General features: G+C 34.4%; 1 long non-coding RNA gene across 1 annotated transcript in view; it reads right to left on the bottom strand.

Annotated features, from left to right (window-relative positions):
• The window catches only part of LOC140602265 (uncharacterized), a 61,063-nt gene that overhangs the window by 46,615 nt on the left and 579 nt on the right, over positions 1 to 13,869 (bottom strand). The window contains exon 2 of the long non-coding RNA XR_012005234.1: positions 1,128 to 1,274. This is a non-coding gene — a long non-coding RNA (uncharacterized lncRNA). The remainder of the gene's footprint in view (positions 1 to 1,127; positions 1,275 to 13,869) is intronic.

The raw sequence follows: 13,869 nt of genomic DNA, 5'->3' as shown, positions 1-13,869 counted from the left end.
CAAAGGCAGGCGCTCAACCGCTGAGCTACCCAGGCTTCCCTATATGAATATTAGAATTCAATTTAATCTAAATAGTCCATTTATATTGATCAGACATGTGTTTAAATCAGAAATTAATTTAGGAAAAGTTTGTGTTATTATAAGATTGAGTCCCACATGATTGGAATTTTAGAATTGCTCTGATAAAAAGAATATCTTAAAATCTGATATTTCCATCTCTCAGAAGATATGCTAAGCAAGAAGAATCTCTCTCTGCCAAGATGACTTGTGTAGCCTATTGTGTATGAGTGGAGAAATGAGAAGGAACTTGCCCTAATAATATTAAGCCAGTGTGATGTTGGCCCCTGAATAAAAGCTGAGATCAAAGAAACAGAGATGAGAATCTACAAACCACAAGTCTGACATTAATAGTAAAATAATCACATATTCAAAAATGAAACTGTGGCAATTTTTAGATACTTGGATCTAAACCAAAGTTAGACCCTTTTTTCTCAACTTTATCGAAATGAGTTCAATGTGAATCAAAGTTAAAACAAGAGTATTTAGGGGCATCTGGGTGACTCAGTTGGTTAAGCATCCAACTCTTGATCCTCTCAGGTCTTGATCTCAGGATTGAGAGTTCAAGCCCCATGTTGAGCTCCACAGCATGGAGCCTGCCTACAATCAATCAATCAATAAATCCCCCAAATAGAGTATTTATAAAATGCAAAATAAAATAGCACAATTATTAGCAAAGTTCTTGTTGTATTTTTGTTATTATTACTATGCTATAGAATTACTTCCTGAGCAAACACCAAAATTAAAAATACATAAAGAATAAAAGTGGTAGATCGGACAGGAAAAGCTACTATCCACAAAATGCAAGAGAGGAAGTCAAAGACAAGAAAAACTAAAGAAAGCAAGTGCATCACTGCGAGTATCACAGGTGAATGTTGAGTTCAGTATATTTAACACGTGAGATTTTACAAATAAACATGAAAAGTTTATGTGTGATCAAGGAGAAATGATATGAAATAGATTAATTAGAAAAGAGAGCATTTAAAGGCAAGTAAACACATGTCATGTGTTTGACCACACTTCTAACAGACAAAAGCAAATCAAATAAAAATGTGAGATATGATTTTTACCTGCAAAATTCTATTATAAATGCTGCAGAACACTGTTGAAGATTGCAGCACCAAACCATAAACTTTCTTTTCTCTCATTTATCATCAAATGTCTTCAAAGTTCATGGCCTTTGTTCCAGTAATCCACTTCCAGCAGTTTATCTTCAGCTAATAATGGGCAAATGTGTAAAGGCGTGGTTATAAAGATGTATTGGGGAAGCTTATATCAGTGAAAAATTGGAACTTAAAGTATTTTTCAGTAGGATACTGGTTAAATTAATCATGGTATATTTAAAAGGAAAGCTATATCAGGCAAAAGTGATGAAAATAAATTTATATATTCATTAACAAGCAAAAATGTATACAGTATATACTTGCAGCATGTCTAGGTATTTTTTACTTAATTTATTGCCTGTACATTTAAAATGAACCAGATCCAGGGCCACTTGTTTCCTCCTAAACGATGTTGCTATAAATGCTGCTTTCTGAAAAACCCAATTAGTTCATGCACATGCCCGCAAACACACACATTTACAAAAATATAAATAGATTTTCTGCCATTTTTCTACAGTGTATGGTCATTGACAAAATTTTTCTATAAACGTTTAATGTGATTAGACGGGTTATGGGAGGTCATTTTGAAAGGAAATGTTAAACATTATGAAATAAGCAAGTCATTTATCTAATTTAATAAACATTATTTATGATTTTGGCCCATTTTAAGGAAATTAGACAGAGATGAATAATTTTAAAATTTTGACTGATATCTCCTACATATGCCTTATGTATTTAGTAAATGAACACTTACAGAAGTGAAATTTTATGTACTTCAGCCTGTTAATAAGTTGTCTTTGGATTGCATAAACTCAAGCTCTTGATGCTTCTGGAACTAAATGTCTCTTAGATGGTGTTCAAAGTGATTTAGCCCTTATAGTAAATTTCACAGTGAATTGAACCTTGTAAATTAGTTAAGTGATTGTATATTCATTTGTGTGTCTTCTGACATTTCATTTAGTCCTGTATAGTGGTGTGAAGTTTATATCTTTAAAAGGGGTACTTCTGGGGTGGATTTGAAATTCACTGCTGCTAGGAAAAAAAAAATTGAGTGGGAGTTACTACTTTTGCTAGTAATGATACTTGAAAATAAGTTCACTTATATTCTTGGGTTTGCATGCATGTCTCAGAATTGGGGATAATCCAAAGTAGGTTTACCTATCTAGTAAAGTATTTTAAATATTTTCATTTTAAGCACCCGGTGTTGAGTGGTAGGTCTGGTAGGTCGGATAACTGAACAAGCTGTTGAAGAGCACGTCTGGATTACAACAGGAATGAGCGTAAAATCAGAGCCATCTGAGGTCAGTTTCAAGATGGAAAAATAAACAAGGTGAGGAGAATGCCCAAAGAAAACTACCAGCACAGGAGGCTTTATTGGTGTATTATTACTTTTTAAAGATATTATCAAATATTTGTTATCTAAATCTGTTCCTGTATAGGGTTTTCAAATTTTTTGAAAGGACTACAACTACCATACCCTTTGTCTTTCGATATAGTTTTTGGCATCTCTACCTTTCTCTCTCTCTCTCTCAAATAAATAAATATGATCTTTAAAAGGTGGGGGGACACCTGAGTGGCTCAGTCAATTTCGCATCTGCCTTCAGCTCGGGTCCTGATCCCTGGGTCCTGGGACTGAGCCCCACATGAGGCTTCCTGCTCCATGGGGAGCCTACTTCTCTTTTCCTTTGCACCGCCCCCCACTCATGCTTTCTCTCCCCATCTCCCTCTCTCTCAGATAAATAAAATCTTTAGATAGATAGATAGATAGATAGATAGATAGATGATAGATAGATGATAGATAGATGATAGATAGAAGTTCTTAGGGGTCCAGTGGACCCAACTGCAGTAGTTAGTGCTTCTGGCTGAGCTGCTTTGGTTAATATTTATAAAAACATCCTGTAAGTTTTAGAGCACAGTGGAGGTGGTCTGCACTTTATGTCTTTATCTCCTGGATAAATATTTGCTTTCAGTCTTATTTTAAAGATGCATTTATTTTAGAAAGAGAAAGAGTGAGGGGGGAGAGGGGAAGAGGGCAAAGGAGAGAGAGAATCTCAAGCAGACTCCCGACTAAGTGAGGAGCCTGACTCAGAGCTCAGTCCCAGCACCCTGACATCATGACCTGGGCTGAAACCAGGAGTCAGGTGCTCAACCGACAGAGCCACCCAGGTGCCCCTTGCTGTGTAGTTTTAGTTAGAAGCTCAAGAAGTTTCAGGCAAATCCATGTATTTTCATTACATCCAGGAATAAACTTACTTTTTGATTTACTGATTTAACAAAATTGACTTGAAAATCAGTGTCTCTAGTTCCCAGAGGCAGCTTCTTGGTCCTGTGACCTATATATAATATATAGGCTGTTGCACAGGGCTCCGCCTTTGGAAGGGCTCCACACCTGGTCCAGTGCTTTGCTGTTGCCATCTTGAGATAATTAGCAGTTTTGAACAAGAGACCCTGCATTTTCATTTTTCACTCAGCTCTTCAATTTCTGTAGTCTTCCCTGCTTACTCCTTAAAGGTGCCAGCTCTGATGGTGTGGACAACTGGGGATGAGTTTGTGGGATTGGTCATAAAATGGCACTTTCAGGAAACTTTTCTAGAGCTTGAATGTTTCTAACTTTTTATTTTGCAAATTATCAAATCATAGCAGATTGCTGCAGTAGTATGGAGTAGTTCACATCGACCCTTCAGCTGTTCCCTACCCCCCATGGTAATATTTTACACCATCAGTTCAACCTATGGACCTTAATCAGGTTTCACTGGTTTATACCTGCACACGGTTGCGGGGTGTTTGTGTGTGTGTGTGTGTGTGTGTGTGTGTGTCTGTGTGTCTGTGTGTCTCTGTGTCTGTGTGTTTGTGTAGTTCTATGCAATTTTATTCCTCAAGATTCATGGGATCGCCACCACAAACATAATACAGAATGTTCAAGCATCACAAGAGAGCTTTTATAGTTTTTTTTTTTATATAGAAAGAGACTATTTTAAAAACATGACAAACAGAACACCCTGCGCATTATTACATCTGGCATTAATTTAAATATTTACTATTTGCTAGAGACAATTTAGAGCTTTTTCAGCATTAAGTCTTTGTTGTTGTTGTTTAACCAGAAAGAGAGAGAGCATGCATGTGTGTGTACATGCAAAAGGGGTTGGGGAGGGGCAGAAGGAGAAGAAGAGAGAGAATCTTAAGCAGGCTCCACGTCCAGTGTGGGGCCAGGGGCGGCCTCGATATCCGGACCTGGATCATGACTTGTGCAGAAATCGACAGCTGGCAACAACAGATTGAGCCACCCATGCACCTCAAGCATTAACTCTTAATCCACATAAGAACTCCATGAAGTAGGCATTACTATTCTCCACATTTTGCAGATGAGGACATTGCTATATAAATTGTCAGAGTAGGGTCGCTGAGTGGCCCAGTCTGTTAAGCAGCTGACTCTTGATTTAGGTCAGGTCCTGATCTCAGGCTCCACAGGGAGTCGGTTTGAGATTCTGTCCCTTTCCCTCATCCCTTCCCTCTGCTCCTGTATGTGCTCTCTCTCTCTCTCTCTCAAACGGATGGATAAATCTTTTTTAAAAAATTGTCGGAGTATGGGAGGTCCTAATTTCTTATCCTACAAAGGCTGTGCTGCTTCTTCAAAAAATGGATACTTTTTTAAAGCAAAAAAGTCACCTTTGCTATTTATTCAACTTTAAACATTTTTGGATGTTTTATTAATTTTAAATTTAAAATATTTTTTATTAATGGCAAGATATTTCCTTACTTTGGACACTTGCCCCCCAATCACAAATCACATACCAATCTTTAAAACTATTCTTTTAAAAAAAAAAATAAATAAATAAATAAATAAATAAAAATATAGAACTATTCTTTTAAGGAAGCAGTTATTTGCAAAAATGTTAATATAAGTGATTAATGGCTTTATAAAGTTTTAAAGTCTTTATGGTATTATATACTTGAAAATCAACTTATAAAACACAGATTTGAAGTTGTTCAGTAAAAGCCCCACTATCTGCTAAGAATCCCAAATTCATGGAAATAATTATCCACTGGGCAATGACAATAAATCTTTAAATTCTCAAGCTAATTAATAGAAATAACTTCAACTTACAAAATACACTATTTTATAATTTAATATAGGGAGGTTAAAATATCTCATTTCAAATCTATCATTGCTATCTATTGGAGACAGTGTATCTAAGCCAGTTCTCATTCTAAAATATAAAATTGCGGGCTTTTCAAGGACTAGACTGTAAGTTTGAGCCTTAGGTATTTGTGGATATTGTATTTGAACATGTACAGCTGCTGTGCTACATATTTAGGTTTAGATATTCCACCATAATTTTAAAATTATATGTGTTATATGTGCCCAGGACTGATATTTTTGTTTTATTGTTTTTTAGGGAATGCTATATGCCAGAATAATGTAGGGAGTTGCATTATAATATATGCTATTCTCTGCAATAAAAGAGGTCTGTTTTATTTGAAATACCGTTTATTACATATCTGCCTCATTTCTAACAAATGTAAAGTCTTGTGATGAATCTGGTTTGCTCCAAAAAAATCCTTTCAGTGTTAGTTTGTGCTTCTCAGAGTAGTAGGGAGCTTTAATAGTATATCCCATGCTTTCCTGTTGCATGGTACATCAAAATCAGATATGGTACAAGTATAGTCTTAAAACATAACAAGGAAAGACATAAGACTAAAAACAAATAAATGATGGTCAAAGGAAGCATGAAATTGTGACTTTATTTATGCACTTTGGGGATATATGAAGCTTATATTTTTAGTGTACAGTCATACACTCAGGACAAAAAGAAATCCTAACTCTTCTGAAAACCCAGAACTTCTCATCCTTTGATAGTGAATAGAAAAATGGACTTAATGACTCTTCATTTCAGCTGTAAGACAGACACTGCTGCAACCATGATACTCACAATCTATGCACCCCAAAATATAGCTTCCTGTTTTCCCCCTGAGCTCACTCATTCACACATTGAGGATTCACACCATGAAATGCACATTTCAGATGAGTTCCCACACTCCTGACAATGTCACCCATCACTAACTACCTTACACAAGTAAACCACTTTTCAATAGATAATCCTAGAAATTGTCCAGATCCAGAAGTCACTTCTGATACCAAATACCTTGTGCTGAACTGGGATGTTTAACATGAGGCTGTTCCAGCTCTGTCTCTCACTCCATAATCTTGTTTACGTCCTAAAAGCAGACACTGGGTACCTCCCTTACTGGATTTCTGATTTTTTATTGCCTCCTTGTTATTATTCCTCCCCAATCCTACATTTTCCAGTATGGAAACTGCTTGCTTTTGTATTGACTATTTGTCATCTTTTGGCAAATTCTATTTTAACTGTTTAATTCTAAAACAATTTTAGTCTGAAAATCATCAAGTACTTAATATGTTTTGTGTCTTATTACATGGTCGTTATTTGTTAATGTTACATGTAACTGTGCATTCTCAAATTTGAGAGTGCAGTTTTATATATTTGATTTTTGGGAGAACGTGTTTGCTTAATTTTTAAAGACTTTTTAATTATGTGCCTTTTGGTTTATTTATTGGATCACTTACAGGGAAAAGTGTATTAATATCTTCCATCATGAAAGGGATTTTTTTGTATTTTGTTTCTGTTTTTTTTTTTTTTTTGGTATCCATTCTATTGTCACTTTATCTATTTTGGAATACCAATAATAGTTAATAATACAATTATCATGTAAACTTTCTATCTCTAATAATGTTCACTTTACCCTCACGTCTGTTTTTGCCTAATGTAGCTATTTGTGTTCTTCTTTGGTTGTTTTTCTTTTTTGTCCTACTATATCTTCTTTCTTGTCTTGGGTGAGTAACTAGTAAAACACTTGTTGCTAATCCTTTCTATTTATCTACTTGTGATTATTTTTAAAACATGACTTTACACCATTTTATATAGTGTGATTCCTGCTATTTTGTTTACCTGGTTTATTTATTTATTGGAAGATATGCCTTTTATTTCTTTTTCTTTCTCTCTTTCTCTTTCCCTTCCTACCTCCTTTCATTCTTTTCTTCTACTTCTTTTTCTCTCCTCTCTCCCTTAGTTGCTACTATTAATATGTATATATACAATTTCTTAAAAAACATATAGTTGAAAGTTAATCACTGACTTTTTTCCTCGATCTGAGTAACGTATGAGTCTTAGAATCAGTTAAGTGAGATCACTGTGTGTTACTATTTAATGCTATTTTTTTTCCAGTATCTTAATTCCACATTTCAGGTTTTTTTCTGACTTAGTCATTCTTATTATTTTATTTTATCTATGTTCATTTTTTCTGTCCCAGGAGAGCATTCTTTAGAACTTACTTCGGTAAAAATATTGGTGACAAATTTTTTAAGTTTTATTTGTCCAAGAGTGTTACTCAACTGTAGATATAGTTTTTAAAAGTTTTCTCTCTATAATTGCAATTATCGATGTGCTTTCCTCCTTTAATTTTAATTTTTTTTTTCTTTTGGTTGTTTACCAGTTTCATTTCAATGTGTTTAGCAGTGATTTGCTTCTTTATTATGCTTGGAACTTGTGAAGCTTCCCGAATCTGGTGATATGTGTTGTTTTTCTCTTGAATATTTCCTCCCCTACTCATTATTTTTGTTTTGGTTTGTTTTGTTTGCTTTCTTCTGAATTTTTAAAAATTTCTTCCCTTTCATATTACTTTTAAGTTGTCATATTTTTTCCTACTCCTATTTTCTGCAATCTGTTGTAAAGAGATGCATAGATCTATTTCCTAATGTATTAAGTATTGCATCAGTTTCATCTAAACATGCTGAATCCCTTAATTTTTTTTGAATTTGATTATGTTTCATACCAAGAAATTGTATTTTCCTATAAAATCTATCATATAATGGTATATTCTTTTTTCATGTTTTCAGTTTCCTCTAGTATTTTCAAATGTATAATTTGCATTTTTCATGTATAGCCAATATTTTTATTTTCTAGAGTTTGACAAAATTCTAATTCAGCTATTTGTTGTTTCCCGTGACTCTTTTTCACTGGGGTTTGTCTTACTGTGCACTTTGTGACTTAGAATCGTGACTGTATTTTGTTGCTTTCATCTGTGGAAATCCTATGAGATATCCAGTTTGAAGAGTATATCCTGAGGGCACCTGGATGGCTCAATCAGTTGAGCATCTACATCTTGGTTTGAGCTTGGGTCATGATCTCAGGGTCTTGAGATCAAGACCTGGGTTGAGCTCCACACTCAGCATGTTTGCTTACTACTAGCAGGTGATTCAGGAATTAACTCGTATGATAGTACAATTTGTTGCTAATATCTTAGATTCTTATTTGAGTTACACGTAGATGGTAATTTGGAACTCTGAGTTGCTTGTGATTTTGAGTTCTTTGAGAACTTTTAATTTCCCCCCTCATCAAGATGTCAGGTCAAGATAGACCTGCTTTAATTTCACTTCCCTTTTCCTATAAGCAGATTTCTTTCCTTTTCTTTTTTTTTTTTTTTTTCAGGTTTATTTTCTAATCCCCCTTTAATTTATCCTGTAGCTGCTGGGGATCACACTTTGCCTCAGGTGGCCCCAAAGCATTGTCTTCCATACCTACATGGCCATTAAACTGTCTGCAAAATCCCCGAGAGTCAGCTAAAGTATCAACAAGGACTTAGCTCTATAACTTTTAGCACACTCTTTATTTTTGGTTACTGGGAATTTTACTTATTTATAAATTCTCCTACTATTCAAGAAAATATTTGCTAAATGTTTTCAATAGTTTTAAAAATGTATGACCCATAGTTGATACCCGAGTCTTTCTTAAGGAATCCACTTCCCTTTTAAGCTAACTCCAGTAGGAATTTTTATTCATTCTTTTGTATCCCAACATGGAGCCAGGAGGAGAATTTTCATTTCTCTGTTCTTGGAGCGCCTGGGTGGCTCATTCAGTTAAGTGTCCCTATTCTTGATTTTAGCTCAGGTCATGATCTCAAGGTCATGAGATCCAGCCCTGTGTTGGACTCTGCTTGGCACAGGGTCTGCTTGAGATTCTCTCTCTCTCTCTCTCTATACCCCTCTCTTAGTTCTCTAAATAAATAGTTAAAATCTTTTTTTTTTTTAAGTATATCCATCTGTTCTTCTAACCAACTTCTCAGCTACTAATCTTACCTCCTGTCAAAGCTCCCTCCTTGGAACCCATATGGCCGTGTCAACATAGTGATAGTATTAGTAGTGTTAGTATTAATAGTAATACTAATAGTAATAATAGTATACATAATAGTAATCTGGGTAAAAGTCTAAGTACTTTGCACATACTGATTCACTTAATATAGATAAAAATTATTATTACTGTTTTCATTTCATGAAGAATCTGAGGTTTAGAATGAGTAAATAATGTCAAGAGAGTTAGTGGTGAAGTCAAGATTTGAATCTAAGAAATCTGTTTTCAGAACCTCTGCTCATAGTAATTTTTCTATAGGTTTTACTCTTCCACATTCTCTGTGTTTTTCTTTTTCAAATTTTCCAAGATTAATTGATATTTAGGTATTTGGTTCACCAGCTCCCTCTTAAAACCAACTCCTCCATAATCACAAAATTGAGAATACTTGGGACAGCCCATCAAAAATACTAGGAAAGTGTCCATTGATTTTTTTTTTCAGTATTAGTAATTTTTGCTTCCATTTTACTTGAACTACTAATGTCAAAGTTTCCACTGTGGACATTATTATTATGATTAATTTTAATTTTTTTTCCTTCCTCTAGAATCTTTAAACATGTTCTATGATTATGTCAGCTATTTTAACAACTTATTTACAACAAATCTGTCATTTTAAGAGGGATCTCTACATGGAGAGTTTTCATAATCTGTCTGTACCTCAGTTTCCTTATCTGTAAAGTAATGCTCTTTCCCCAAGTATTTTGTGTCATAAATAAGATAGTATGTGTAAAGTCGTACCATAAATCCTAGAGGGTGATTCTGATTAAATGCCTAAAATCTACTCCTTATAAGTGGTAACTTTTTTCATAGCCCTTCAGCTGTGTCTTAATCTTTTCTTCATTCATTGGCTAATTCTGATTTCTTATAGCACTTAGTATTTCTTGTAATTATCTAGCTTGTATAATTCGCTTGGTTTTTGTCTGACATTGTCAGAAGAAAACCATTAGTGTTACGGCATAAAAAGCAATTGTAACCAATCATACCAAATGGTTAATGAACAGAAAATGCTTATAATTTACAGAATGTTTTACTTCCTAGCATGATAGATGTTATATATAGGTACTTACTATGTTCCACTCAAGTTTTAGCAAATTGTTTGAAGGTTTGGGCTTGGCATATATTATAATCTTCTCCTCTTGATTATAATGGGCAAATAGCCATGGATGGTGTTCTGTGCTGTGTGTCTGGTTGTCAGGAGCACATTATTGACATTACAGGTCTATGTGTATTTGGAAAAATACCAAAATTATAAAGCAGTTTTAGATTAATAAAGGAAATGACTTTGTATCTGGTTTTCTGTAAATTAGCATAGAGGATAATCATGTCTTTTTTTTTTAAGATTTTATTTATTTATTCATGAGAGACAGAGAGAGAGAGAGAGAGGCAGAGACACAGGCAGAGGGAGAAGCAGGCTCCACGCAGGGAGCCTGACTTGGGACTGGATCCCAGACCCCGGGTCACGCCCTGAGCCAAAGACAGACACTCAACTGCTGAGCCACCCAGGCATCCCGATCATGCCTTTTCCTAACAAACATTTAATAATTTGAGAAATGTGAAATATTTGATTGGCATGAAAGTTGTTCCTTTCTTGTAGTAAAGTAGGATATTTATAGCAAATATATCTTAATATTTAAACATAGTTTAAAAATCTATATATTTGTAGCCTACAAGTTCTTGTGTTCTTCTGCAGTTAATTAAATACAATTTAGAGAAATAATCAAATTGTACTTCTTACGTGATTTTATGTGGCATATCACAGATCTGTTTAAAAACTTTGACGTAGATAACATGCCAGTTTATATTGAATTTTAATAATATGGATTAGATTTGATGCTTTTTAATTTACATGCAGTGGGAATACTGAGGGCATTTTGGTAAGTACAGTAATACCAGGAGAATTGAATGCCCGATCATCAATTAATTCATTTATAATAAAATTTATTCACATTTTATAATGGACATTACCAATTTCCAAGCAGAAAAAGAATATGAAGTAAAAGGATGATGGAAAATTTGAACAAAATGGGGAAACTATTTTTACCAATTATCAGCATAAGCATTTAATCTGTAAGTACTCGTACTTCAGTTTAACATCCTTGAATGTGTCAAGTCATAACAGAGATTCAGCTCCTCAATTCAAATATTCCTAAAATTACTCTGGAGGTGCTAGTAACATTGCATTTTATCTGTCTATCCATTTATTTTGTTTGTTTGTTTATTTATTTATTTATTTATTTATTTATTTATGCCTGCAGGGAGATTTGGTCTCTTACTTTCTAGGTGGTTTTATTTTGTGATGTGAGATAAAAAAGACTCTCTGAGCTGCATATTTTACTCCTCGGTGAGGAAGAAGCTAACCCGATTAAAATCTTGTCTACTGTATTTTCAGGAATTCACTTTTTGTTTGCTCTTCGTACAGTGTTATGCATATACCCTCCCAAAATAAAAAAAAAAAAAAAAAAAACTAAAAACCTGGCAGTTGTTTTTACTTTTATAAAGCGTAGCTTCTTTGTGTGGTTTATATTCTGCAGTTTAATTTCCAGTTTGTTCTTATAACTTAAAATTGGTCAGTTAATGACATCCCATTACTGTTGACGTTGGTAATAACAATGAAGGTAGGATCTCAATATTTTTTTGCTTCTCATTGTTAATTAATACATTAAATCCAAATTCCAGGGAAGTGTATGTATCTTGCGACAAAGCAGGAAACTGCATTCGAATAAGAGATATGTAAAGCTGTTAAGATTGAATCTTATATTTCTGTGCACTTTCTTTCCATCAAAGTTCAAACAATTTTAGGCTCAAATTGATTTTCTGATGTTCTAGTAAAGTGATAATCGGTTTAATCAGGTCTGTGGTCTGTCAGAGGCCCATATCTATAATTAGATATTGCTATTTTTGCCTTACATTTTGTGACATATCTAGTTTGTTTGAATACAGTTGCATTCAAAGAGTGGCCTAGAAACATAGGTACTTCTGACAGCGCATAAACAGATCTGTAAATTCTGTAAGTATGGTGATGATGGGTAAAATACCAAAGTCAGTGGTCATGCAACATGTTTAAATAGGTCTCCACTTCTCTGCTTGTGAACACTAGCACTCACAGAAAGACACTGCTTCTTACACTCTGAGCTGTTTCTTGGGCTTCTTTGGACAATATCATAGCAATATTTCCTTTGGAAATTTGTGGTTGCATGCAAAATTTGGTTAAACAGCCCAATTTGTACCTAAATCTCCTAAGAGGTTATTCGTAAGCAATTTATTGAACTTCCATAGCTCTAAGAAGATTCAGCGTTTTTGCTGTTGTATATACTTATCCTTTGAAAAAGATTTCAGAATTAAGTTTGTGTAAACTCAGAAGTTTTGAAATGTAGTCAACATTTTGGGAGAAAATAATTTTTTTTAAATAGTAGAAATTACCTGATGAAAAATTTACATTTACACTAGACTACTGTGTTTTGAGAGGAAGATTATTGAGTTTTATTACTAGTATTGGCTCCTCAGGGTCCTACATATAATTACATGAAAAAAAAAACCAGGTATTTATTTTATATTATGGGCCTCATTTTTCTTTGCTGGTTTCTTTCTTTAAATTCCTTTTCAAGTCTGCCTTATATTTTAATTTGAGACAGGATATTGAAGCAGATGACATTCACGTTCATTACTTCATTTACCACCCAAATGTGAATGAAAAATTTATCTCTCCGTTCCAGGTTTCTCTTTTGAGTCCCATACCTATAGAGCCAAGGGACTTTTCCAACTTATCTGTAGAAAATCTCAATGGTACCTCACATTCCCCATAGAAAAAAGTTTCCCATGAATAGGAGACATTGAGAAAGTGTTTCTCATCTCAGTGAGAAGCCTTATAATTTGATGATGGTCTCTTATAGAACAAGTAGTCTGTTACCGAGTCCACTCTATTTAATTTACCAAATATCTCTCAAGTAGTCAACTCCTTACCACTTGTGGGACCACCACACTAGCTCAGTGTTTCATCAAAGCAGATCTCTCTTCCTAAAGATAATAGTCTCCAAATTAGTTTTCTCATTTCTACTTGTCTCATCCGATATGGTAACTGCACTCATACAACATAGATTGCATCAGAAATGCAAATCTGTGCGTCAGAGCTCTTCTTCTTACTCCAAAGCTTTCTCATAGCTCAGAGAATAAAAATTCAAACTTTAATGTGGTTTCAAAATTCTGTGCCATTTAGCCAATATGAATTTATTTCCCATGTGATCTTTTTAATTCTAACTACCTCTTAGCAATTTTTCAAAAATGCTGTGATCAATGGTGCTTCAAGTCCTTGTAAACCTGCTGTATTCTCCACCTACATGGCTACTTTTGCCCTTTTCTCTTGGTTAATTCCTACTTGGCCTTTAGTTTACAGCTCCGTTGCTTTCTCAAAAGAGCCTTCATTAAGCCTAGGACTAAACCTTATCCCCCGGTTATGTGGCCAGATAGTTCCCTGGGCTTCTCTTTCATAGCACTTACCATAGGTTATA

This window comes from Canis lupus, chromosome 13, assembly GCF_048164855.1.
Source record: "Canis lupus baileyi chromosome 13, mCanLup2.hap1, whole genome shotgun sequence".
NCBI lineage: Eukaryota > Metazoa > Chordata > Mammalia > Carnivora > Canidae > Canis > Canis lupus.
Note: the sequence above shows the minus strand (reverse complement) of the source record. Positions and strands in the feature narration are given on the sequence as shown.